The 27,898-nt window shown below is 38.0% G+C and overlaps 1 protein-coding gene across 1 annotated transcript in view; it reads left to right on the forward strand.

The window, feature by feature from the left end:
- The first annotated feature begins 14,501 nt into the window (after positions 1-14,501).
- WDR72 (WD repeat domain 72) overlaps positions 14,502-27,898 on the forward strand; it is a 220,854-nt gene continuing 207,457 nt past the window's right edge. The window contains exon 1 of the mRNA XM_055319623.1: positions 14,502-14,660. The gene's annotated coding sequence lies outside the window, so the exon portion shown is untranslated. The remainder of the gene's footprint in view (positions 14,661-27,898) is intronic.

The raw sequence follows: 27,898 nt of genomic DNA on the forward strand, positions 1-27,898 counted from the left end.
GAAGGAGAAACTTAGAACCAAACAGAGTGTCATGGGTGAAAGTAGAGAAGACTGAAGAACCACAGAAAGTGAAAGAAAGGATCAACAGATGAGAATAGGCAAATCAGAAGTGATCTGGATTATTTCTAAGGATGGAAAGTTAAGAAATGAAGGAAATTTGTATCATGCATGGATTGAGGTGGATTCAATTAAAGGGGCCAAGACATGAAAGATAATGATAATCTAAAGGAAACAATTGCTTAGGATAACTAGGATTCACTTCAAAATGATATCATGCAGAATTTCCAAATGCAATGCAAAGCCAAAAGCAAATGATTTCTAAGTCATGTCCTTTTTCTGTTATTTGTATATCTCCTTATATCATATCAGTTAAAATATACATGTGAATTGATATATCATTTATAAATATCTTCTCCTGTTCAGTAGGTTGCCTTTTTGTTTTGTTGATGGTTTCCTTTTTGTGCAAAAGCTTTTTAGTCTGATATAGTACTCATTATTTTTGCTTTTGTTTCCCTTACCTTAGGAAATATCTAGAAAAATGTTGCTACAGCCAATGTCAAAGAAGTTACTGCCTTTTTTCTCTTCTAGAACTTTTCTGGTTTCAGGTCTCAAATATAGGTCTTTAATCCATTTTGAGTTTATTTGTGAGTATGGTGTTAGAAAAGGATGAGATCTTGCCATTTATGACAACATGGATAGACCTAGAGGATATTGTGCTAAGTAAAATAAATCAGACTGAGGAAGACAAATATTATATGATTTTACTCATATGTGGAATCTAAAAAAACAAAACAAAACAAATGAATAAGCAAAAAAAAAAAAAATCAGTCCTGATGATTGCCAGAAGGAAAGGAGAGAGGATGGGTAAAATGAGTAAAGGGGAATGGGAGATACAAGCTTCCAGCTATGGAATGAAAAAGTCAAGGGAATAAAAGAGCATATGGAATATAGTCAATGATATTATATTAGTGTTGTATGGTAACAGATGGTAGCTACATTTGTGATGAGCAAAGCATAACATATAGAGCTATGGAATCACTATGTTTTACACCTGAAACTAATGTAATATTGTATGCCAACTATACTCATATAAAATAATTATAGATGAACAAAAAATAAATAAAACTATTACATAATAAAACGGAACATTAAAAATATATATTATTAAAGTTTCTTAAGCACCATCCACATATCATAAACATTCATATGTATGAAATTTTCTTAAAGAAGCACTATCCAATCATAAGGTACTGCTTTTATAAATTGTACCTCAGTACTAACTTATAAATTTTCTCAGAATAACATCTATAGTACCAGGACACTAACTCTATATTATTTTGTTCCTTGACCCTTTCTGGGATGTTAACATAATTAGGTTCTGGGAAAGAACCTTTCCTTCATGTCAGACTGTGCTAAAATCTATGGGACAGTTTTTCTTCTGGAAACTTCCATTTGCTGATGATTAAGTACACAATGTTACAATCATTTATATAGACACCTGAGCACAACACACAAGAAGACTGCAAAATCCAAACTGCATCTGGGTCATTCATTTTATAACACAGTCTCAGGTGATTATTCTGCTTTTGTATCAAGCACTTAGAGCATGGAAAATAACTAAATTTGATTACTGCTGTAGTAAGAACTCCAAATTGCTTCAATATATATTTTTTTAAGATTAAGAATTCTATTATAAAAATATATTTATGTGCCCTTTCTCATTTTGCTTTCAATGTAGGCACTTCTAAAACAGGAAGAAGAAATATATTTGACCTTGAGATCAAGCGTTAGAAAAATAACCTGTCTAAATATTACCTTTTCATCTAAAATATTATATTAAAGGTTGCTCAGTGGAATTACTATAATCAAGGATCTGCCATCATTTTTTCAACCTTCTAGTTTCATAGGTTTGTAACTTCTTTAAAAGTTACCGAAGGATCTTCAATCTCATTTCCATTTCAGAAAAGCATGTACATGCACACACCCACACATATACAGCCCCCCCACAGACAGACAACTGGCTATCTATTCAATTTTCTTTTTCTAACACATTTTCCCCCAAACATTAAGTGTTTGATATGAGTAATGAGCAAGAAGTTACTACTATGATCTAAATCTCTGCAGAGATGATGTGAGCTGGTGGAAAGATCACTGAACTAAAGTTGATATTTGAGTCCAGCTCTGACATAACAAATGCACAACCTTGAGTGAATCCCTTAACATTTTAAAGTTTCCATTTTCCCAGCTAAAATGTCATATTGGACTTGATAATGTATAAAATTCCTTAATTGTTAGAGTTTTAACTGAATTGCATAGAATTCCAAGTCCCAGATTTCCCTTCCCAGTGTTTCAGTCTCTACACATTTTTGCCATTCCAAGTGTTACCACAGTTCTCGACTCATGTAGTCTAGGTTTAGGGGATTTTAATCTAATAAAAGGATGCAAGTGAAATGTCAATAGTAAATGCTAAATTCTTACTATCCATTGACTGTGTTTACTTGTAAATGACAGTAACACACTCTAGATATTTCAGCTGAAAATTAATTCATTAAAGTATACTGTGGACACTGCCAAGTACAGCAACTACAAGTTTAGGACTGTAGCTGTTGGGCACAGGCAGCAGAACTCTCACCCCTGCTGAATATCAAGGAATAAGATTGCTACATCATAAAGTAAGCGTATAACTTTCTAAGACACTGATAAACCATTTTCCAAAGCTCTGCGCCATTTCACAATCCCACCATAAACAGAGGAGAATTTCACGCTCTCTGTACCTTCACCAGCATTTAGCAATGTCAATTTATTTTTTTATTATTTTATTATTTTAATAGGATTTTAGAAACATCCCATGGTGGCTTAATTTTCATTTCTTTAATAATATTGCTGTCAAGCATATGTTTCATGTATTCATTTTCCACATGTAAATTTTTTTCTTCTGGTAAAGTGGCCAGATCTTTTGACACTTTTTTTATTCAGTTCTTAGTTTACATATTAATGTTCGGAGAGTTCATTTTATATTCTAGATACAGGAACTCCATCAGATACATAATTTGAAAATGTTCCCAACCTGTGACTTTTATTTTATCTTAATAGTATTCATTAGGGACCAGAAGTTCCTAAATTTGATATCCAACTTTTCCACCTTTTTTTATGGATCATGCTTTTGGTGTCATATCTAGAAACTTTTGCCTAATCCAAGATTGCAAAAATTTCTCCCCTACTTTTTCTTCAAGATTTATAGTTTAGTGTTTTAGATTTAGATCTAATTTCTGAATTAATCTTTGTATAAAGTGCATGGCATGGGTTGAAGTTCACTCACTTACCTATTTATCTATTCACTCATTCATTCATTTATTCATTTAATACAGGGATGAAAATAGTTCTAGGACCATTTTATGAAAAGACTACCCTTTCTCTATTTAATTGCCTTGTATCTTAAAAAGAAAAAAAAATCAGTTGACTGTGTATCTGCAGTTCTGTTTCTGTACCCTGTACTTCACTTCACTGATGTCTCTGTCTTTCTTTTCACCACTACCACTACAGTACAGTGTGTTACTATAGTTTGATAATAAGTTTTGAAATCAATGAACCTGAGTCTTCCAAATTTTTTCTTCTTTTTTAAAATTGTTGAATTCTAGTTCCTATGACCTTTCATACAATTTTTTGAATCAGTTTGCCATTTTGTATGGGAATATTTCTGCAAATTTGATTGGGATTACATGGAAACTATAATTTGGGAGAATTTTTACAATATTGCGTCTTTCCCTAGATGTATGCATACATGGCTATATCAGAGTTTGTATATTCATTAGTTGAGGACATTTGAGTTATTTTTAATTATAAATAAAGCTGCAATAAATATTTGCATACAGGATTTTATTTTTATTTTCCTGGGCATTCAGAAGGCTTTTTCATCAAAGATATATGTCCTTTATTTCTGTTAGATTTTCTTTGGTTATTTCTTGGATCAATCCCATTCTACATTTTTCACTGTTATTTCTTCTCAGAATGATTGGTAATGAGTTGGAACTCCTGAATTAACTCCTAGCTTTGTTTTTTCATTCCCAATGTCACTTTCATTATCTTTTACATTTACTTTCAGAAAGACTGACTTAACTGTTTTTCAAACTTTCTATTAAAATGTATACATTTTAGGACTTCTGAGGAAGATGGGAGAGTACACAGATCCTAAGCTCACTTGGTCCATGGATATAACTAGATAACATCCACAGCAGTGCAAATAACCCATTAAACAACCTGAAGACTGGCAGAACAGACTCTCTACAACAAACTATAGAGAAGAGGCCACATCAAAAAGGGTAAGCAGGACAGAGGTGAGCCTTCAGGAACTAACTGGAGCTGTGGAACTATCCATAGGAGGTTTGCAGACACAGAGAGGGGAGAGAGACCTCACACCAAGCACCTCAGGCAAGATTAATCCCCATAACATTTGGCTTTGAAACCAGAGTGGCCTAATTTTGCAAGTTCTTACAATCAGTAAGGCTTAATAACTGGAACTTTAAAAATCAGTTGGCTTAGCTGTCCAGAGGCTGGAGAGTGATAGGAATCTGAGTCTCTGCCCTTAAAGAGAGTAAAATAAATAGCCCTATCAAGATACAGGACAACAGTTTGACAAACAGTTTGACAAACACCTGGGATATATAGGAAGATTTATTTACTAATCTCAGAGCATGTCTTGGAGGGGCAAGGATCTTTAGGATACCTCCCCAGGAATAAAGAAATTGGTCAATTCTATATCCATCCTCCACCTCCCAACCTAGACACAGGGACAAGCTCATCGTCAATACTTTCCATCTAAATTGCTAACAGCATGCTCTGCCCCTCCAACATAGCAAGCCTCCATAAGGGGAACTGTAGGTCCCCTGCCACAGCAGATCAGCATGGACTTTACAGGTATCCTGCAACAAGATTCTAATCCTCCCACTCTACTGCAGACTCACCCCTCCATCCCTGTAGCAGGGGTTTTCTGAAGCAACTCCAGATATCCTCCCACAATAAACCTGCACAAATCCACTAACACCACATGCCCTACTCCTGCACTGTCCAATGGACCTGTCCCCTCCAATACGTCCTTGGCCAAAGCCCATTCAAATTGGTGTCATAAGCCTGGCAGTGTGCAAGAAGCCCTGAAGGAGTCAGCCCCACACCAAAGTGACTCTTGCCCCAGGGAGAGGGGAAGATAACCACACACACCAGTCCAACTGTGGCCCAGGCAGTGGTCTGGGGGAAGACATCTGGCCTGACTATAGGCCCTGCTCACTAACAAAAACTTCTCAAGAGATAATACAGGGAGAAAAACATGTAGTACAGTACTACTGGATCTCTGATAAAAACCTGGTCTGATTCAACTCACGGCCAAAGTATCCTCAGACTGGCCAACTAACAACATAGGCACTAAACTTTAATCACAACATATAGAGAGAGCTATTGCAGATAACTAGATTGAAGGCAAAAACATGTCAGACATAACAGCAAGCTGTACACATCACACATACAGGACGCCCCTGAAGCACCAGGATGAACAGGGCACTATAGCACCTCTTCTTCATAAGGCCACCACTTTCAAAAGCAAGAGATATGGCTGACTTTTCTAATACACAGAAACAGACACAGAGAGTTAGACACAATGAGAAGACAGAGGAATATGTTCCAAATCAAATAAGAGGACAAAATCACAGAAAGAAAGACAGTTAAATGAAATGGAGAAGTGTAATATGCCTGATGCAGAATTTAAATTAATGGTCATAAAGGGCTGAAGAAAAGAGGGAAAGACTTCAGTGAAACCCCCAAAAGAGACAGAAAATGCAAAAAAGAACAACTCAGAGATAAATTACTCAAATTAAAAATATACTAAATGGAATAAATAGTAGACTAGAGGAAGCAGAAGAACAGATAGGTGACATGGAGGACAAAGTAATGGAACACTGTCAAGCTGAACAAGAGGAAGAAAAAAAAATGAAAATGAAAATAGACCTCGGAAAAAAAAAAAAAAAGAAAATAGACCTCGGTAACTCAATGACACCATCAAGGGTAATAACATTTGCATTATACAGTTCCCAGAAGGAAAAGAGAGAGAAAGGGTTGGAAAGAAAATGTATTTGAAAAAGTAATAGGGATCCCTGGGTGGCTCAGCGGTTTAGAGCCTGCCTTTGGCCCAGGGCGTGATCCTGGAGTTCCAGGATCAAGTCCCACGTCGGGCTCCCTGCATGGGGCCTGCTTCTCCCTCTGCCTGTGTCTCTGTCTCTGTGTGTGTGTGTCTCTTGTGAATAAATAAATAAAAATCTTAAAAAAAAAAAAGAAAAAGTAATAGCTGAAAACTTCCTGAATCTGGAGAATGAAACAGAAATCTACATCCAGGAGGCACAAACAGCCCCTGAAAAATCAACCCAAGGAAGTCCACATCAAGCCACACAATAATTAAAATGGCAACATGTAGTGATAAGACAGATTTTTTAAGAGCAACAAGGGAAAACAGTTACATAAAAGGGAAGCCCCATACTGCCATCAGCTGAGTTTTTAGCAGTAACTTTGAAGGCCAGAGGAGTGGTATGACATATTTGAAGTCATATTTCCTGAAAAACAAACAAACAAACCAACTCTACAACCAAGAATAGACTAACAAGGCTATCACTCAGAATAGGAAGACAAATAGTTTCTGAAACAAGGTTAAAGGAATTCAACACCCCTAAACCAGTCCTATAAGAAATGTGAAAAGGGACTCTGCGAGTAGAAAGGAGACACCATAAGTATAAGTAGGAAAAATCAAAAGCACAAAAGCAAGAAATTAAGTGTATAGATAAAAACCAGTCAAGGGATTCACAAAATAAAAGGTTATAAAGTATGACACCATATACCTAAAACATTATGGGGGAGAGGAGAATGGAATGGGATATTTGAAAATGACATATTCAATTAAAGGTTAGTATCCAAAATATATAAAGAACTGATACGACTCAACACCAAAAAAAAGAGAAAAAATCCAATGAAAAAATGGGCAGAAGACATGAGCAGACATCTCTCCAAAGACATACAGATGGCCAACAGACATGTGAAAAGATGCTCAACATCACTTATCACTAGGGAAATGCAAATCAAAACCATAATGAGCTATCACCTCACACCTCAGAATGGCTAAAATCAAAAACACAAGAAACGACAAGTGTTGCCAAGGTTATGGAGAAAAAGAACCCTTGTACACTGTTGGTGGGAATGCAAACTGATGTAGCTATTATAGAAAACAGTATGGAGGTACCTGAAAAAATTAAAAACAGAACTATCCTATGATCCAATAATTCCACTACTGGGTATTTACCCTAAGAGAAAAAAAAATACTAATTCAAAAAGATATATGCACACATATGTTTATTGCAGCATTACTTACAATGGCCAAATTATGGAAGCAGTCCAAGTGTTCATTGATAGATGACTGGATGAAGAAGTTGTGGTATAGATATATAGAAATAGATATATAGATATAGATATACATACATAAATATATCTACAGATAGAAATGCATATATAATGGAACATTATTCAGCCATAACAAAATTAAATCTTGCCATTTGCAACAACATGGATAAAGCTAGAGTATAATGAATGCTCAGTGAAATAAGCCAGTCAGAGAAAGACAAGTGTCATGTGACTTCACTCATATGTGGAATTTAGGAAGCAAAACAAACAAAGGAAAAAAGAGACAAACCAAGAAACAGATTCTAAAGTATAGAGGATAAACTGATGGTGGCCAGAAGGGAGGTGGGTGCGGGTATGGGTAAGATAGGTGAAAGGCATTAAGAGTACACTTCTCATGATAAGCACTGAATAATGTATAGAATTGTTGAATCACTATATTGTACATCTGAAACTAATATTAGATACCACTGTATCTAACTATATTGGAATTAAAAAAATTTTAATGTATACTTTTTAGTGTTGTTTTAATTTAAACGAACTTCTTCATTCTCTATTTGTTTCTTTTTAAAATATAGTATCTTAGGGGGCACCTGCGTGGTTCATTCAGTTGAGCGGCTGACTGGCTCTTGATTTCAGCTCAGGTCATTATCTCAGGGTCCTGGAAAGGAGGCCTGCATCAGGCTCTCCACTCAGCAGGGTGTCTGCTTAAGGATTCTCTCCCTTTCCTGCTTCCTCTCCCTCCACTTCTGTTCTCTCTCTAAAATAAATAAATAAATCTTTAAAAATAAATAAATATAGTATCTTAGTCTTTCTTAATGGATTCACTTCCTCCTCTTCCTGAGAATATTTCACTTGAAATTTTATTATGTTCCCTTAATTGTGTTTCTTCCTTTCCCCTTTTACAATTGGCATGTTTTAATCTCTTTCATGTTAGAGACTTTCTATAAAACTCTGATGATCCTCTGTTTTTCATTAAAAAGTAAAGATACTAAAATCTAAGTGACACCCTCCATAAGGGTTAGATTTGTCAAGTAGTGACATTCATAGATGAATACTCAATGATTTACTTGAGAAATGTGCATATGTCATTTTCTTGCGGTCTTTTTCTAGAATCAATTTTATTTTGAGAAAATGTCTCTAGTGTCCTGCATGAGGTGATCTAACTAGCTGTCACCATTCCTATTCCTGATGGCAATAAAGCACTGGAATCCTGTTCAATAAGTAGATTTTTTTGTCCTAAGGCCTTTATTTTTCAGGAGTCTTTTGTTAGTTGGGCAGAGTCTGGAGTCGTTCTTTTTCTTTTGTTCGGAGGGAGTAGGGTTGTTGAGATAAGTAAACAAGCTTAATAAGAATTTTATCATGGATAGAGACAGAACTCTGGGAGAATATTAAAAATGGGTGAGAATAATTACCTCTTCCTAAGGGCTCAGATGAGGCTGCAAAGTGGAATCATCAGTAAATCTGGGTTTCAAAGTAAGAAGCAAATTGATTGAAATGTGTGGAAAGCAAAGATGGACAGAGGAAATCATTTGTAAGAAGTATCTGTACAGTAACAAGGAAGTTTGGAAGACCATGGTCATTTTGTAGCAATTACAGGTTCAATGCTATAATGTTGGGTCAGGGTGGAAAGCCAGCTTTTCATCTGGTTTAAAGAAAATCATTTTTTTAAGTATCTAAGCCCTTTATCTTTTAAATGCTAAATTTAAATGTTTGCTTAACTCAATCTATACCGATAATTCTGTTTCATTGATTATTTATACAGCTTCTGTATAAACTATCTAGTGACATATCATTTAACAACTCTGGTCCTCAACATTCTCATCTATAAAATAGAGATAGTATCTGCCTGCATCAGTCTGGGTTTTTCATTGTGTGCAAAAAAAATAATAATTGGTAATCCAGGCAGAAAAGGATTTTGTGAAAGGATATTAGATCTCTCTCAGAAAATGAAAAACTAAGTTTAGATATCATGCAGTCATGACAAAATCCAAAATCATACTGCAGCACTTTCCCAGAGAGGCATCACTGCCACCAACAGCGGACACAGATCTTGATACCTCTACTGCTGGTCACTGAATGCTGCTTGGAGAAGCTGTGTTGCTGCCACCTCCTACATCAGGATACATTTTGTCTGGGCCTCTGAATCTGACTGGCCCAGCCAAAAGCATGTGTCCATGCCTATGTATAATGGAAAACCAAACAGTATGCAATGGCACTGTTTCATAGCTCTTTCAAAGAGACATAGGCTCTGCCTTATAAGAAGCGTGGGATTCTCCAAAACATAGGAAACAGGCAAGTACTGGATAGTTAAAACGAAAGATAAATGTACACATAGTTGAGGCTATCAAAAGGGTTTGGAAAGATGTATAAGACATTATAATGCAAAAACCAAAACAAACAAAAACACAACTCTAAAAATGCCTGATCTAAAAATGCCAACTCTAGGGGTACCTGGGTGGCTCAGTGGTGTCTGCCTTTGGCTCAGGTCATGATCCCAGGGTCCTGGGATGGAGTCCTACAACAGGCTCCCTGCAGGGAACCTGCTTCTCCCTCTAACTATGTCTCTGCCTCTCTCTGTGTGTCTCTCAGATTAAATAAAATCTTTTAAAAAATAAAAAATAATAAAAATGCCAACTCTAAAAATGGCTTCAGCTCTTCAGGCTATTCGCAGACTTCAGTCCTAATCACATAGACCTTCTATAGAGTTGCTTAAATACCCTAACAACATGTCAGATGGCTTCTGTGATTCAAGGGACAGTGAGAATAAGGTGAAGATTATGTCATTTTATGATGTACATTTGATATTTACTCTCCACCATTCCTATCACATTGTTTTTTGTTAGAAGCCAGTCACTAAATACAGCCAAAACTCAAGGGGAGAGTAATTAGGATTCATCAAAAGGAAGAAGTATCAGAAGTTTCAGACATGCGTTAAAGCCATCACAAGATATTTTTGATTATTTCACGCAATTAGCCAAACCAATTTCTTTATATATTCTCTCTGTTCATATTCATATTACAATATGTCAGAGAATCTATTCTGATTTGAAGTTAAATTATCACACACCCACCAGGGAATTTATTTTATCTGGTAGAAACCTTTCAGTGCTTAGAAAAGGAGAGAGTGTTGCATTGGATAGCATCTTATCACCAAAGAAACACATTTCAACTGTAAATGAAATATTTGTCCTTTAATTCAAACACTTGAATTGTACAGTATAAAGATTAACAGACATCAGTGCCTGGCTATCCTTATTGATGTGGTAAGAGGAAAGGGAATTTTGTAATTCTCATTTTTGTGAGGGCACAGAAATATTCTAGGGACTCAAATGTAAATGTTTTTGGTGGCCAAACGGATAATAAAAATGTGAAGACTATAGGGAGTGGTGAGGATCAGACTTCAAATTCAATTAAAAACAAACAAGCAAACAGCAATAATACCAGGCCAGCCAAAGAAAATACTTGAAGCCTTCAGTTTGGCTCCCAGCTCCCAGCTTACTCTTCCTGCTGATTCTATATGGTCTTACATTTTTCTTTTTTGGGGGGTGGGGGGGCATTCTGCTTCTGAATTCATTAGTTTTGGAGCCAAAAAATGATCTTGGTCTATCTAATCCAACTTTTCCATTTTACAGACACACACCTGAGGAAGGGCACTTTTAACTTTCAGGATCCCCTTTTCCATAAACAATATTAAAATTATATTTTGCAAGATCAAATAAAAATTTGGAGAGACTTTATCCAAAACGATTTTACAAGGGACAAACTGCAATAGGGAGAATGCTTTATTTTTTATTTTAGTAACTTTTTAAGATTTTATTTATTTGAGATCTATCTCAAATAGAGCCGTAGGGGTAGGTACAGAGGGAGAAGCAGCCCACTGATCAGGGAACTGGATGCTGGGCTTAATCTCAGGACCCCAGGATCTTGACCTGAGCCAAAGGCAGATGCTGAACCGACTGAGCCACCAAGGCACCCCAGGGAGAGTGATTTAATCCCTAAATTGGCAAGCCTTTCAAAAGTTAGGTGAAAAATGGGACGCCTGGGTGGCTCAGGGGTTTAGCACCTGCCTTCGGCCCAGGGTGTGATCCTGGAGTGCCAGGATTGAGTCCCACATCTGGCCTGAGCCTGCTTCACTCTCTGCCTGCATCTCTGCCTCTCTGTCTCTTGGGAATAAACAAATAAAATCTTTAGAAAAAAAAGTTAGGTGAAAAAATGTCCTTTCTGTTCTAGGGAGGGATACATAATGCTTGAAAAAACAAAGTGAGGAAGTGGAAGTGGGATGAGCCGGAGTGGCATGATCTTGCAGTGAAAAAGAGAAAGTTTTATCCAGAGGTCAGTGTATTTTCAGTTAAGCAGGGTTTTATGCTGGTTCAGGCTGAGAGTAGGTCAAAGTTTAGGGCCTGGGAGAAAAAGAGAAGCCTAACCAAAGCTTGATCAAGTCAAGATAGTAGATAGTTTGTCCAGATTGGTTAGTGAGCACAAACAGTTCAGCAAATCACTTAAACTGCAAAGAATGGGAATGTGGAGGATCTGTGTCCAGCTCTGTCACAGATAAATAAGGTAAGTCTTAACGGTAAGGTAAGTCTTACAAGTCATTCGGGAAAGAAGATTCTTTTCAGTAAACCATTTCCCATTTTCTGGAAAACAAAGAAGTGGAAAGGGTACTTTTACTGTTTTCCAGGATTACAGGCTTTGGAAAGTTCAACAGTGTCATTTACTGCATTGGCATAAAGACCAATAAATTAGTATTATATATTACCAAAACTTTCTTCAACTTTAAAGGTTCCCCCCCCCCTTTTCATCGGTCCTAAAACTATCAAGGGCCCTAATTTGAGACTTAGCATGGTCAACGGCCTTTAAGTTCACTGAGCTAGTTAAAGAAGAGCTGATAAGGAACCACACCTGCACCCCTAAGACTGATAGAGAAGGCTCTGTTCAAGAGATAAAATGACAACTTGTGGCTAGGGATAGGGATGGGGTTATTAACCCTGAAGAAAAATCGTGTAGATTTAAAAGGTAAGGATAGGTGAGAGAAGTTCACTGAAGAACTGGGGTCTGAGGGCATCTTAACATTCAACTGTTACATGCATGTCATCAGCCAATATTTATTTATTTTAAACAACTTTAAAAAAATTTTTTAACTTAACAAAGTAATAAAGGTACAATGGCCATACTAGTATCTTAATAGTTTCTGGTGTATCATAGTGATTTGTGTATTAAACTATCATAGTGATTTGATAGTTTAATACATTACAGGGCAGTCCAGGTGGCTCAGCGGTTTAGCACCCACTTCAGCCCAGGGCGTGATCCTGGAGACCCAGGATGGAGTCCCATGTCAGGCTCCCTGCATGGAGCCTGCTTCTCTCTCTCTGCCTCTCATGAATAAATAAATAAAATCTTAAAAAAAAAAAAAAACATCACAAAATGATCCCCGCCAGTCTGATCACCAACTATACCTAGCACCTGCCTTCGGCCCAGGGTGCTACCAGTTATTACAATATCATTGACTATATTCTCTACGCTGCACATGACACACCCATGACTTATTTATTTCATAACTGGAAGTTTGTACCTCTAAATTTCCTTCATCTATTTCATTCAACACTTAATCCCTCCTTGCTCTGGTAACCAACAGTGTCCCATATCTATGAGTCTGTTTGTTTTGTTTGTTCGTTTGTTTTTTAGATTCCACATGTAAGTGAAAGCATCCAGGATTTGTCTTTGTCTGACTTATTATATACTTATATTTACTATACCACCTTTCCTGTTCCCACCTGTCCCCACCTTTATTGACTTTCAATGAAGCAGGAGAGGCCAATGCAACAAACAACTGCAGTTAGTTGTAACAAGTGTTAAGACAGAGGAAGTGAGGCGTCTTGGGAAGGCAGAGCAGGAACTCCTAACCAGCATGCAGGAAGTGACATTCTGGATGAACCATGAATGGGAACTAACCAGATGCAGAGGATGATGGAGGGGAGAGAACCATCCTAGTCAAAGGGGCTTCACACAGGAAGCTCCAGGATATCTGAAGCTTGCCCTCAAGGGAGACCTACAACTTGCGGTCTCATGGAGGCCTGACCCAACAGCCTTAGTTCTTGGGAAGCCAAGTATCAGTGAAAAGAAAGTGTGGTTAGAATCTTTCCCCGCCTGCTTCCTGGAGCCTTAGAATTCAAGACTTGGTTGCCCACAGGATTTTCATAAGTAAAATCAAATGACTGAGAATCCTCAGAAAACACAAATCGTCCCTTTCGTTTAAAACACCCAGTCAGTGGGCTCTGTTTGGCTTTGATTGAGAGTAACAAAGAAGAGAAAATCATGTTACTGGTGAACAGTATTTTGCAAAATTAATTAAAAGGAAAAGCCTGGGTAGCTCAGGGGTTGAGCATCTGCCTTCAGCTCAGATAGTGATCCCGGGGTCCTGGGATACAATCTCACACCAAGTTCCCTGCTTCTCTGTTCTCTTTCTGTGTCTTTCATGAATAAATAGATAAAATGTTATTTAAAAAAAAAAAAAAACAAAAACAAAAACAAAATCCAGTCAGTTGTGGTACTTGGTCCATTCACTGCAGGTTAGAGCGCTGGTTTCACGTGTGACTTCTGTTTTTCAATGAAACACTGAATTTTCCACCCATTTTCTAGACTGTTCTACTCTCCCCTGCTGGGAGAATGTGGTCTTGAGGGGACTTCCTCTCACCCCTCCTCAAAGATCTAGCGGCTCCCGGCCCTGAGCCGGGCCTGCCCCGTGACCTACCTTGATTTATCTATTTTTTTTCCTCCTCACTTCAAGCGAACTCCCTCCAGCCCTGGAAGTACAGGGCACGTCGGAGGCTGCGGGCGGGCCAGTTCCAGCCGCCGCCACCAGCGAGGCGGGGAAGGGCGGCGGCACGAGCAGGCGGGAGGGAGCGCTGCGCCGGCGGGGCAGCCGCGGCCGGCGGGAGCCGGAGCGCCCGGGGGCGTGGCCGGGCCGGGGGCGTGGCCGGGCCGGGGGCGTGGTCGGCCGGAAGCGGGGCTGTCCCTCTGGCGGCCGCAAGGTTACCCGCGCAGGCTGCCCGGACACCTGTTGCTTCTTCACCCGGCGGCTCGGGGAGGTTGGGCGTCCCCTGGGCTCGGCTCAGGCTCCGCTGTCCTAGGCGGTGGGTCTCTTGACTGGTTTGGGCTTGTGCCGCCGTTGGCTTCCCGCCGTGAGTCCGCGCGGCCTGAGTCTGGATACCGAGGGGCTGGGAAGAAAGGTGAGCGCGCGTAGCAGTTGGTTGCTAAAACCTCTTCTTTTGCTCCCGAGTTCTTGCACGTGGAAAATTCTCTGTTCAGACTTTTATCCAGATGGCGGCGCATAAGTAATGACTGAAGCCACGCATCGGTTCAGTTGGTCCTTTCGGGTGTGTGTGTGTGTGTGTGTGTGTGTGTAAGCGAGGAGGTTGGTGAAGGCTTCAGTATCCCTACAGGTGGTCCTGGGAGGAGGCTGCTCCCACAGACCTGTAGGAGCCCACAATTAACTACTGAGAGAGTTTCTTGGGACTCGGAAGCCGGACTCCTATGGTACAGGAGTTGGTTGGATCAATTTTTTTTTTTTTTTTTTTTTTTTTTTGGTACGTAAGTCCAGTATCTGGGAAAAAGAGCCGGTGGACGCGGGCCAGAGCCGGAATGACCGCTTGGAGGCTGTGGGGAGTGGGGCACCTGGAAGAAACTTCCTTGCCAGGCACCTATGGCTGAGCCTGTAATAAGCGACGGGCACAAGTGGCAAAACACTTGTAAAGTTGGACAAGGGGCAGGGGAGAAGTCTGCACTGACAAAACTCTGTAAAAGTCGAAGTGGTAGGCATGCTCCCTTTGGGGAGGAATGCTTCCTCATTCCGCCCTCCTCATTCATTTATAGCATTTTTGTGTGCGTTTCTAAACAGTTAAGTAAATGCAAACAGAACACTGTTGTACAGCAGGGTGGACTTTTTCTTCCTTCCCTTGGCAAGTTTTATTCTAAACGAGTTCAAGGTCATCTTTTGGAGATAAGGGCACCTGTTAGGAATATTTTTACCTGAAGAAGAGGTTAGAAACTTTTCCTCCTTTCATCCTTTCCTCCTCCCCATACCTACCTACAGTTCCCAGCTTCCCCACCGTGCCACCCTGTCTCCCCCAAAACACAATGTACTCACTAACTCTCTACTCTCCTTAATTCTTACCAGTTACAGACCAGGGAAGAAGAAAGCAACCACCTTTGCCATGCAAGTACTTGTGGTTAGTTTGGTCTTGTGACTTCATGTTCCTTTGCCCTCTAGATCCTTCAGTATTAAAATGCACCAAGTGTTTTCTGTAAAGAATACAAAGGGCTGGAGGAAAAAAGGAACGGTCCCTGAAGTGATCTAGTAAAGTGATTATAATTATTTTTTCAAACCACAAAAAAAATTGGGACTCTGTGTTGAGTTCTAGTATTTTTACCTCCTTTTGGGCAAGATATTGTTTAATTGTAATTGTTTTATCAATAAAACTCAGCTGCTAAGCCTCTCCCTGTAATGTAGAATCTTACGTTAAACAATCTCTACCCAATGGTGTGAATACTTTAGAAATCTCAAGTTCCAGTTTATAGAGGCTGACTGAAATAGGAGTGTATTTAGGTTATGAAATAATTTCGTGGAACCTTGAAAATAATACTAATTTACAAATATTTCAAGGTTTTGAGATTGCTGCATTCAGCTCTCTTCGTGGCTTGACAGCTCACTTCTTTCTGTTATTTAACGTTACTCACAATATGTGGCATCTCTTATTAGTAATTCCATCAGTGCATTATAAAGGACATGTCTGGAACCCTGTTCTGAATGTATAGTTGTAATTTTCCAGTTGATAAGATTTTTAGATTCAGTTCTGTTCTAGAACTAAATTGGAGGCAGGAAAATGATGAGACGGGGATCAGGAATAAAAGAATATGTTCCCTGAGTTCTAGTACCAGATCATCTCTGAAGTCCTGCCAGACCCCCCAAATTAACTCTGGGGTCACAGCCACCTCTTAATTTAAATAAGATCATCTTTGGCCTTAAAGGACATTCAGGTCTCTGAACTCTTCTGTAAAAGACAAATCTTCTTTCCTAGAGCAAGATATCACAGTTCTAGAGGAGTATCTCCTCTAGAGTTTGCTCACATTTCCAGAAAATTTCCTAACATGCTGGGCATCGCCTTTGCCCCACTTAAGCAGTGTGGTGTAGTGGTTAAGGGCACAAGTTTTGGAGATTGAGGAATCTGTCTATATTTCCTAGCCCTGATCTTGAGCAAGCTTCTTCTGTTCTCCAACCCTCATTTTCTTAATGTTTAGAATAAAAATAATGATAAGGCCTGGGGTCATTATGAAGAGCAAATGAAGTGATGCATTTCAGAGAAGTTGCAAAGTATCTACAATTTAAAAGTCAATAAATGATGGGAACTTTTTTTCAACACTGACTTCCCCTCCTCTTTTTCTTTTAAGGAGATGAAATTTAACTTGGAAAAATATATAAAGTCCTACTCAGGAATTTTTAACAAGTAAGGAAGTATAGGGTGAGGGAGTTGTAATCAACTGAACCAGTCAACTTCATGATTAATTGACTATATTTCCTGAGTCAGGGGTGAGTTGTGAGGGCCCAAAAAACGGATTTGATTTTAGGCTGCTCTAATAGAAATCAGAATGAACATCAATAGCCAAGGATATTTTGTATATCTGCCTTTTGCTCTTTGTCCAAACCACAGAGTAACTTACACTCAAGATGATCATTTACACACCGACTTGTCTGGGGGGGGGGGGGAAGGGGAAAAGAAGAACAACTCTTGAAGCCTTATCACAGTCATTCATAACTGATACATTCATTCCTTGACTTCAACATTTTTTGACTTCTTGTTGTATGTAAAACTTCGTGTCAAGCAGAATGTGTAGGGAAAAGAAAGAGGTTTCTGCCTTCCAAGGATTCATAATATAGTTTATGTAACAGACACAGCAATTAAGTAAAGCAGAGTAATAACTGGTCTGATAAAGGTAGAAAAGGGAATGTTGGAGGAAGAGGGGTGCTAAATATCAGCCAGAGGATGCTCAAAGGAGTTAAAATTTAGCTCCACTTTGGAAGATTCCAGATTTGTACAAGTTTGCTGGGTAGAAATGCTGAGAAAGAGCTTTCTGGGCCAAAGGTCAAATCTGTTTGAAAGTACGGCAGAGAAAGCATGACAAACACAAATCATGGCACACTGTTCCCATGTTGCCCGATCCTTTCCTGGCTAGAGAAAAATGGTTTATTTTGCCTCTCTGAGCATTAGTTTGCTCCAATGTAAAATGAAAATCATATATAATTTTACACTATTGGGCACTGATTCACTCTTCAAGTCTCTTCTACAGAGTGCCTACTTTACAACTTTGTTGGCCAAGACTTAGTTACATATAGTACACGAGGCTGTTGAGGTATGGGTGATGATCAGTTAATCACTACGGTTTTGTCTACCATCTCCTTCTCATGAGTACAGAAGATGAAACACTACTCTAATAGTCTTGAGAGTAGATGGGATTTATGACTTTCACACATATTCTAAAATGCAGACCAAAAAATGTTGTAACTGCTCTTACTGTTCAGATTAATGATTAAAGTATGAAGTTCTATGTACTTCCCACTACCACTAACTACCCCAATTCCCCAACCACTGCAGGCTTTCCTTCATCACAAGCAAGGCTGTGTTGTTAGCCTAGTTTTAGGATCAGCCTCTGTACAAGAAGTTCTGCCTTCATTGAGAATTTTTTGCTGGCAAAGATTAGCAGTCCTACATTTACTGGATAGGATCTCAGACCACTATTAGGCCCTCCTTGAGTCTCATTGTTTCCACCTAAGTGATTGAAATGAATCTTAGCAAAAATTTATCTGGTGAGGGGATATTGAAAATTGATTATTTAAGAGTACCAAAATGCAAACTGAACATTTTGAGAATAATTATAGGGTTTTACCCTCTTGTGACTTTTCTTTAGTATTGTTAGCTTTAAAAATCCTTTCAAATTTGGTAGACTTTGCCTCAAAATCCAACTTGATCATGCATGAGTTATCCCTCTTGCAAACATTGTACAAATTTGCTGAACAATTGAATATCTAGAGTGAACCCATTTAGACCCTTTCCTAACATGGATTTCAAAGGAAAGACCTCAGGCTGTTTCATTGCAAAGCCATACAAAGCAGGGAAAATTTTCACAAGCCATTTAGACAACAAAAGACAACAAAAGAATTTAACTACTTTCAGTTTCAATCATTATAGGGAAAAATAGTTGTCAGGAACAGGCCAGGCCTGTTTGCTATAGAAGGCCTACATCAGGCTAGGTATTAGCATTCTCACTGGGCCACACAGATTAGACCCTGAGTAAGAACTTTTTGAGGGAATTATTTTTGGTCATTCATTTAGCAAAATTACTTTAATTTCAAAAATTAATTTCAATATTTCATTATCTGTGCTGTGCATGTGGAATGCTGTGTTTGAATCAATATTCTTAGCCCCAGGTATAAAAAGAACATGTTGGAAGGCTAGTTAAAATGTGAATTTCTGGACTCTATACCTTTGAGATCCTGATGTATTACATTCATTCCAAAGGCCCAGGAATCTATATTTTAATAAATCCCATGGTGCCTCTTATGCCAATGGATGCTTTTTCTTTTTTTGACCAATGTTTTTCCAACATTGATACACATTTATGTACACTCTTTAGTGAACAGTGTAATCTATCTAGGCCTTATCATTATTGTTCAAATGTCTAAACAAATCCAAACTCTAGTCCACTCCCTGCTTTTAACCAAATCAGCTTATCTTTTTGTTGTTTTCTTTTTAATTCATTAAATAAGAACTTGGGTTTCTGTAAGTTTCCACTCTGTTTCTTAATTTGTTGCTTTTCTCTCTTTGGATATGACATCCAGATTAAGAGCATCACAGAAAAAAAATAATCTTTCTTTGAAGAAATGGACTGTTAGGTAAGATCTACCCAAAGTCCTATGAAATCTGTAGATTCCTTGGGGTATCAATATACCTACTTTCTTTAGTACCACCGTCTTACATTAAGAAGTACACTGGATTGGTGATTTCAAGAGTATGAAGGTGAGAAGATTTGGTTTATAGACAGCTAATTAGATACTAAGCTACCTTTTAAAACATTTTTTAAACTATGAATGTAAATTACTAGCTGAATATTTCAGTAATTGAACTTCCTTTTGAGAAGCCTTCCTGGATTCCTTCCCCAGGCAGGATTAACTTTAGCCTCCTCCATGCACTCCATATACCCAGTAAACACCAGACCTCAGCCCGTCTCACTTTGTGGTGATGGAGGTTCCGTGGTCTGTCCACATGATAAGCCAGAAGTAAGGCCTTCCCTCTTGGTCTCAAGTAGTGACTAGTAGGTGCTTCACAAATATTTGTTAACTGAATTAACTGCCGCTTGCAAAACTACTGTCAAAACAATTCATTTATTTTCTATAACACATTTCATAATTTTGTCCTCTTTTTTTAAATGTGAAAATCTCAATGCTAAGTCTATATGTTTGTCTTTGAAAACTACAGTGTACTCAGTTGTGATCATTATTAGAAATTGAAAATAAAATTAATAGAATTCTATTTATTTGTATTTTTATTTATGTATTTGTTTTTAGTTAGGAGAAATAGTGACTGTGATTCCTAATAACCCATCATGCCACAAGGGTACACAGACACTCATTTCTCCACTTCTTGAGGTAATGAAAGGTGAGCATTTGAAGCAACATTTTCATGTGCATTTTGATTTCCTTTTGAACAAAAAAATGTAAACAGGAAGAGCTTCAATTTTTTTTTTTCAGTGAAATCGCAGAGATAAACCAAGTCAGAGAAACTCTCTTGAATACCTAATGTCTGTCGCCTGGAGAAAGAGAAAATTATTTTCTGCCCTCTATGTTGATGTATATAGAACATATGTTCTGAGTAGCTGCTATTTTCACTGCCTCTTTTTCCAGTTGAAGTGCAACATAAACTATTTTAATTAATATTGTGTCACCAAAAGGGATTGAAATAGCCAATTGAATTCTACCAAGATACAGTCTTTTGATGAAAACATATCTTTATTGATTGTGGATGAAAAAAAAATCATTCTTAAAATGAAATCCAGAGAAAAATCATATCCCTCAGAGAAAATTTCTGAGTGGCAGGCTGAGATTAACATCATAAAATTGAATTTGTGCTGCAAGCCTTTGATGTAATCAGCAGCTGGGAGATGGTGTTGCCCTTGCTGTGCTCCCTCTGATTGTGGTGAATTATTGTGTAGAATGAAATAAGTGTTTCTGGTGTCCCTCCTCCAAGAAATACAAACAAGGTATTACTAGGTAGTTTCTTGCTAGTTAAAATGGGTTGGATCGATTCCAGGCCTCTTGGGCTCTCATACACCCATGAACTATAGGAGTTGGGCATTTATTTATGGCCTAGGGACAGAATTTCTTGATGCTACTGGATAGTGACTTCTTTGGTCAGAAAACCCCACAGAGCAGAGACAACAAGAGGAATCCCCGAAGGCCAGGATATGTTGGAAAGTGCCATAGCTGCATGTAGGTCCAGTCTAGCCCTTGCTTGTCTTCCTCAGCTACCTCTTGTGACATATTCTGCATTGAAATCATTGCAGTACAGAAATCTCATTGTGTACTAAGAGTTATTTTCCAGGACACTAGGGTTACAAGGGGCTTATATTTTGTTTGTTTTTGTATTTTTGTATCAGGTCTTCATGCTTAGAAAATATGCTTGCCCGTGCATGTACTCCCACACTTGTAATGAATAGGTTTTGCAGATAAAGCAGAGAAAATCTACTCACGTATTTACCTTCATATTAAAGAATGATTCGGCCCCATAACCACTCCTGTGGTTGAACCTAAGTTGTTTTTGTTTTGTTTAAAAAAAAAATAGGACTGGTTTGTCTGTAAACAGAAGCCATAAACTGTAAACCATCAGTAGGTAGTGGTGCCTTTGTGTGTAAGCTCACTCTCACACCCTGTGAGAAATGAGATGGGCCTATAGTCAGACAGATCCAGTGATGTAATCCTAGCCGAGGGATTTAGATTCACCAGGCCTCCTTTTCCTAATAATATAAATGGTGAGTGTGACAGAAAATCGACAAAAATGAGAAGACCTCCGCACTAGCTGGTGGTGATTTGCTGGCAATCTTTGCCATTCTTTAGCTTGTAGAAGTATCACCTCACTTCTGCACTCACCTTCACACCTCTCTCCCTGTGTGCATCTGTCACCAAAGGTCCTAGTGTTATGAGGATGCCAGTCTTATTGGGTCAGGGCCCCACCATATTCCATTATGACCTCATCTCTTTACTTAATTATTTTCTATTTTGTTATTTTCAAAGATTTTATTTATTTATTCATGAGAAACAAGAGAGTGAGACAGAGACATAGGCAGAGGGAGAAGCAGGCTCCCTGCAAGGAGCCCAATGCAGGACTCAATCCTGGGCCCCAGATCACACCCTGAGCTGAAGGCTGATGCACAAACGCTGAGCCACCCAGGCATCCCCACTTAATTAATTATATCTGCAATGACTCTGTTTCCAAATAAGGTCACATTCTGCAGTATTGGGAGTTAGGATTTAAACAAATTTTGAGGTGGGCTCAATTCAACCCATAATAGATGGAAAGATGGTAGATTTTGTTCTACTTTGACAATTTAGTAGCTTTGAAGTTTTACCTTCATTTTTCCTGCTTAATTCACTTACTAGATAGAATTTACTGTAAATTATGAATAATAAAATGAAGGATTATAAATGACAAAGATTTTGCTTTTCATTCTCCTGTGTACTTAGCACGATTTATGTGCAGATTTTGAGGTTGGAAAAAGCCTTTTAATAATAGCGGCTAACATCTATTGAATGCTTACAATGGAATGTAATGATTTCCATGGATTATCCTTATTAGATTGATATTATTACATATTTATATTTTACTGATTAGGAATCCAATACACAGTTGTAAAGTAACCTACCTAAGGACATACAGTAGTAGGGTTGGCATTCCAATCCAGGCAAATTCCATGGCCTCAACACCGGGTACATGCTGTATCCTTAGTTTTATTACAACCAAATAAGGTAGATATTATGCCCATTTCATGGATGAGGAAAGTTTAAAGTAACTAAGAACTTACCCAGGTCACAAAAACAGCAAGTGTATAAGATTTAGGACTTGAACTCAGGTGTTATCTCCCTGGAGAAATGCTTCCCATGTTTCATTTCAAGTTCCACTTATATTTCCTCCACAAACACACTTACCATTTACCTTGCATAACACTCATTATGCCATTGGTGTTACCAAGCATACCTGTGTTCTTAGACACCATTGAGCATCTTGAGGTATGTGACTTTTTCTTTCTTGTCTATATCCCTAGAATCTTACATAGGCTCTCACACATAGCAGACAATAAATATCTGTTAAAAAAATGTATATTAAGTAAAGGCAAAGAGGCCAAGAAAAGAGGAAACCAGTTGAGAATATACAAAACAAGGGTTAATGAAAGGAGTAACTGCGGTGACAGAAGATAAAATTTGGCAAAGTGGGGGATCCCTGGGTGGCTCAGAGGTTTAGCACCTGCCTTTGGCCCAGGACGTGGTCCTGGGGTCCCGGGATCGAGTCCCACGTCGGGCTCCTGGCATGGAGCCTGCTTCTCCCTCCTCCTGTGTCTCTGCCTCTCTCTCTCTCTCTCTCTGCGTCTATCATAAATAAATAAATAAATTTTTAAAAAAAGTTTGGCAAAGGGATACAAGTGTTATTATAGGAGATTAGTTTGAGTATCTTAGAAAAGTAAAGCTAAACTAAGGAAAAGATGCAAGATGTTAACATGATGAGAAGAAGCTCATGTTTAAGTGCCTTGATTTTCTTGGTTAATTGGAAGAAAAGATCAAGCCCTGAGTAGTTGGGGTATAAACAGTTGCCTGGGTTGGGGTGAGGTTTTGAAGGAGTAGAAGAGAAAAAAAAAAAACTACAGGATGGTAATGGTTAGGAGACATATTTTCCAATATGATTTTAGGTAGTACATGGCAAACATTTATGTTCAGACAAGTTTTTATTTTAATTTGCATTTGGGGAAAAAAATCTAACCAGCACATCAAGTTCCTTGATTTTATGGATATTAATGATAAAAAATCATTTTAAAGGGGATTCTTAAATCACTTGATTTATTCTTAAATAAGTCAGTTTGATACTAAAAGTGAAGTGAATTAAAAGAAATATTAGCGGGGATCCCTGGGTGGCGCAGCGGTTTGGCGCCTGCCTTTGGCCCAGGGCGCGATCCTGGCAGGATCGAATCCCATGTCAGGCTCCCGGTGCATGGAGCCTGCTTCTCCCTCTGCCTGTGTCTCTGCCTCTCTCTCTCTCTCTCTCTCTCTCTCTCTCTCTCTCTCTCTCTCTCTCTATCATAAATAAATAAAAATAAATAAAAATATAAAAAATAATAAAAAAAAGAAATATTAGCCAAGCAGCTTCACACAAAAAGAAAAAAAAAACAGATTTAGGATTGGAAATAGGTTTTCAGAATTCATACACTTGCAAATTATTCTATCTAACAACAGGAATATTTAGTTAAAATTAATCATAGGATGACTCAGTGGTAAATACTTTGAGGTCAGGACTATGTTTTCCTATTCTTTGTGTTCTCTGCAGCCCAAGCCATCACTTGAATCTTTGGTTCTCAATAAATATTTGTTGAATTTATTTAAGGATGGGCTAGTACAGTGTTTTTTTGTTTGTTTGTTTATGTTAGATACTCAAAAGTTAAAAAAAAAGTTTGACTATATATATTCAGAGAGTTAAATATAGAATAAACTAAAGGGGAAAAAATCTACTTCTTATAGCCTAAAACTAAGAATTAGACAAGAGGATTGGAATTCCATGAAGTTGTTGCTGATTGACAATAAATAAAAGTGAAGGAGCCACCAAGGAAGAAATGAGTTGTCCTTCTTATGTTTCTTTTACTAGCTTAATTGCTCATCTCTTTGGCAATGACTGTAAATGGAACACTCTTGGCATTAAATTGGCTGTGTTAGCTCTGTTTCACTACGGTTTAATGAGCAAGGAGGTGAAGTTGGAAGGTAATATTTTGTGAAAACCTTTGACCCACAAGGCTGGGAGAGCTGTAAGCTATGATGGAAACTCCGTCTGTATAGTGATAGGAATGTGAATCCTTGTCTGGTTGTTTTACACATGTTCTAGCTCATGGGTGTTTGGAATTCAGAGATTTTGCATTATTTGCTTAGTTTATTCCTTGGTTCCTGGGTAATTTTACTATTGACTTTACCTGCTAAGGCATTCCCTACCTAGGACACATAACTTTCTAGAGTTTCCTAAGTAGCAGTTAATTACTCAGTAATAACATTTTTTGGAGGAACTTGGCTTTGATGTTGGTTAGGGGTTAATTCTGAAATAGTCAAGCTCCACTGGGTAAACCAAGTAGAATTTTATGTGTTGTTTAAATATGCCTAGGGCAGTCTTTGACTTAGTAGAAACATTTTTTTTAACCTTTTCTAAGGAGTGATCTGATTACAATCTGTTGATAAAATAAGACCTTTTGCTTCGGGAGCATCTGCAAACAGACAGGTTTTGGCAGACAGGGCCTTTGCTGAGACTAGCCCCGTAGGTTCCTGTGGACTCTTGAGGCTGCTTGTTTCATATTCCTGGGGGTTAAAATTGCTGTGACCTATCCTGACAGCCAGATATTTTCTCTCCAGTCTACTACTTCTTGCTCCTTCTTAAGATCAACCCTATTGACTCCCTCGTTTATTGTCACTTACTAGCTAACTGTATGATGTTGGCCAAACTACTTTACTCTGATCTCCAATCTATTTTTTTTTCCAATTTTATTCAGGTAAAAATTTGCATACAATAAACTGCACCCATTTCAAGTGTACAATCTGATGAATTTTAATATTCCAAGCATTTTAACCTAAATGCTAAAAACTCCCTCAAAATGAAGGAAAGAATCATGCAATAATTTATTTGGATCCCTCAGTACCCATGTACTGAGTTTTAAAGAAAGTAGTTGGGATTCCCCTCCACTTTGGAGGTGGGATTCTGAGAGGTCATATAATTGTGTAAGTCATAGAACTGAGATTCAAACCCAGATCTTGTTTTATGCCAAAACTTATATTGTTAATTGCTATACCTTTTTCTATTTTCCTCACATGAATTTACTTTGGTTAAGTTATTTTAAGAATTCATGCATGGCAACTGAGGACTTTACCATTTGTATTTTTTGGTTGGCTGTCCTCAGTCAAGAAATTTGTGTCTTTGAGGCTGGTGAGGCTAACTTAGTGTATGGGTGTGTCCCTGAAGTTATTTACGACAAGGTAAACAATTCCAGTATCCAGTAGACACCAGCCACAAAACCACATTTGCATCATACTCATTATTTTGCTAGCCCCAGACAAGTCTGAGAAATAAAAACAAATTGTTATAGGGGAGAAGATGAAGGTGAGGAGGATGGGGGATGTAATGGTGTGCTGTCTTTTCTTATACTTGCTAGAGATTGTGTTTATGGAGAAAGGATTGGGAGTGTGTTAGCCCAACTCTCAAAGGCAGTGGAGGCTGTGTTGGAGCTTAAATGCACAAGAGTTTTTATTGTTGTTTTGCTTGACTATTTATTTATTTATTTATTTATTTATTTATTTATTTATTTAAAATTTTCAAACAACTACCAAAATAAAAATGATTTTTGCTTAGCCGATTACAAAGACTTTTACTTAGCAGATTACTAATACTTTCTGGAAGGGAAGTCTGTGCTGTCTTTGTCATGGTGTACAGGGGGAGAATTCTGTTTGGGTTTGTGGAAAACCTGGTTCTGGTTTTCACTCAGATGCTCTCTTTGAAGTACGCTCAGTAAGGAGCTCTCCTGGGCCTTTATAGTTTCATCGGTGGAAGGGAGGAGAACAGCGACTGTGATCTTCGAGGCTCCCTTGTGAGCATAGCCTAGTATTGCTACTGGCCTAGGATGCCTTCAGGATATCCAGTTAAATTTGAATTTCAGATAAACAATAAACCATTTTTATAAGCCTGTTCCATGCAATGAAAGTATTTTTTATATAAACATGATCAAAATATTGCCTGAGACATTACTTATACTAAAAAAAAGTATTTGTTGTTTACCTAAAATTCAGATTTAATTAGACATCTTGTATTTTTATTTGCTGAATCCAGCAACTCTAATCTGACCTATAATCATTAATTTTAAGATAATCATAGAGTTTAGAATAATAACAATTATACATTTTCGGGGCCAAATGTTCTAGTATATAACCACAGCATTGAGGGGAAAAAAAATTGTAGTGACAGTACTGTAAAAGTAGGGATGGAAATCTCACATTGAGAAAGCTATTGCTAGAAAGTAGCAGTCACATTCTCTGCCCATTATGTAAAATTATAGTGATTCATAGTCTCATTGATTCATTCAATAAACATTTGCTGAGTGCCAATTATGAGCAAGTAATTATGGTAGGTATTTTCTGTACAGAAATCACCTATTCTGCATAGAATCACTTATCTTCATACCAGTTCCTCAAGGTAATTGTTTTCCCCATTTTGTAGATGAGAAAACTGAGACTCAAAGAATATTTGACAGCCATTAAGGGAAGAAAAAGACCAAGATTTATCTGAGTCTATTCAATTTTCTTGCCTCTTTTCTTCACAATAACTATTTTAAACTGAATTAATGGAGATGGTGGTTGCTAAATATAACCTAATGATGAACCTATACTCAGAAACTTTATTATTTCCATCCATCTGGTAGCACACAAAGAGGGATGCCGGGATGATTAGTTCTCCCAGACTATAAATTCTACCAGAGAAAGAAGACTTTCTGAGTCTAGGAACATCACACCACCTTTCCTCTGCTTTCTCATTGGCAAAATAAGAGTTGAGCTCCACATTCTTAAAGTTTCTTCTAGTTTCCATGAAATCTTGCTCCATTTTAATCTTGCTCCAATTTTGTAGTCACTTAAGGAATAGTTCTTAAATGTCACGTATGTGGCCAGCAGTGTGCTAGGGACTAAGGATCAAATAATGAAAAGACATACTTATCCTTTTCCAGCTGTAATTTACAGCCTTGCAAATATTTTACCCCCTGGTGATTTAAGAGCTTCTGTGGGTTTGGGAGGTGATCCCAAAGCTCACATTGTTGGAATAGGTCACCCTTTGCTATTTTTACCTAAAAATATATTACTTCTAAATATTTTCCCTTGAAAATGAAACAACTTGGGAATTTCCAAGTACTTATGTGAATTTGTACAATGGTGAGTGGCGCTCATTATGGCTGCATCATCAGGAGGCTTATTTCATAGTTGTCGAGTATGGCTTTCCAAACTCTGTAACGCCTTGGAGCTTCTACAGCTTTAAATTAGTTGTGTTCTTTGAAAAAATTTACTTAACTCGGTGTTTCTCACCCTTTTTCATGTCAAAGCATAAACACAGAAAATGATTATTTTTGTACACATACTTGG

Source organism: Nyctereutes procyonoides, unplaced genomic scaffold, assembly GCF_905146905.1.
Source record: "Nyctereutes procyonoides isolate TBG_1078 unplaced genomic scaffold, NYPRO_anot_genome, whole genome shotgun sequence".
NCBI lineage: Eukaryota > Metazoa > Chordata > Mammalia > Carnivora > Canidae > Nyctereutes > Nyctereutes procyonoides.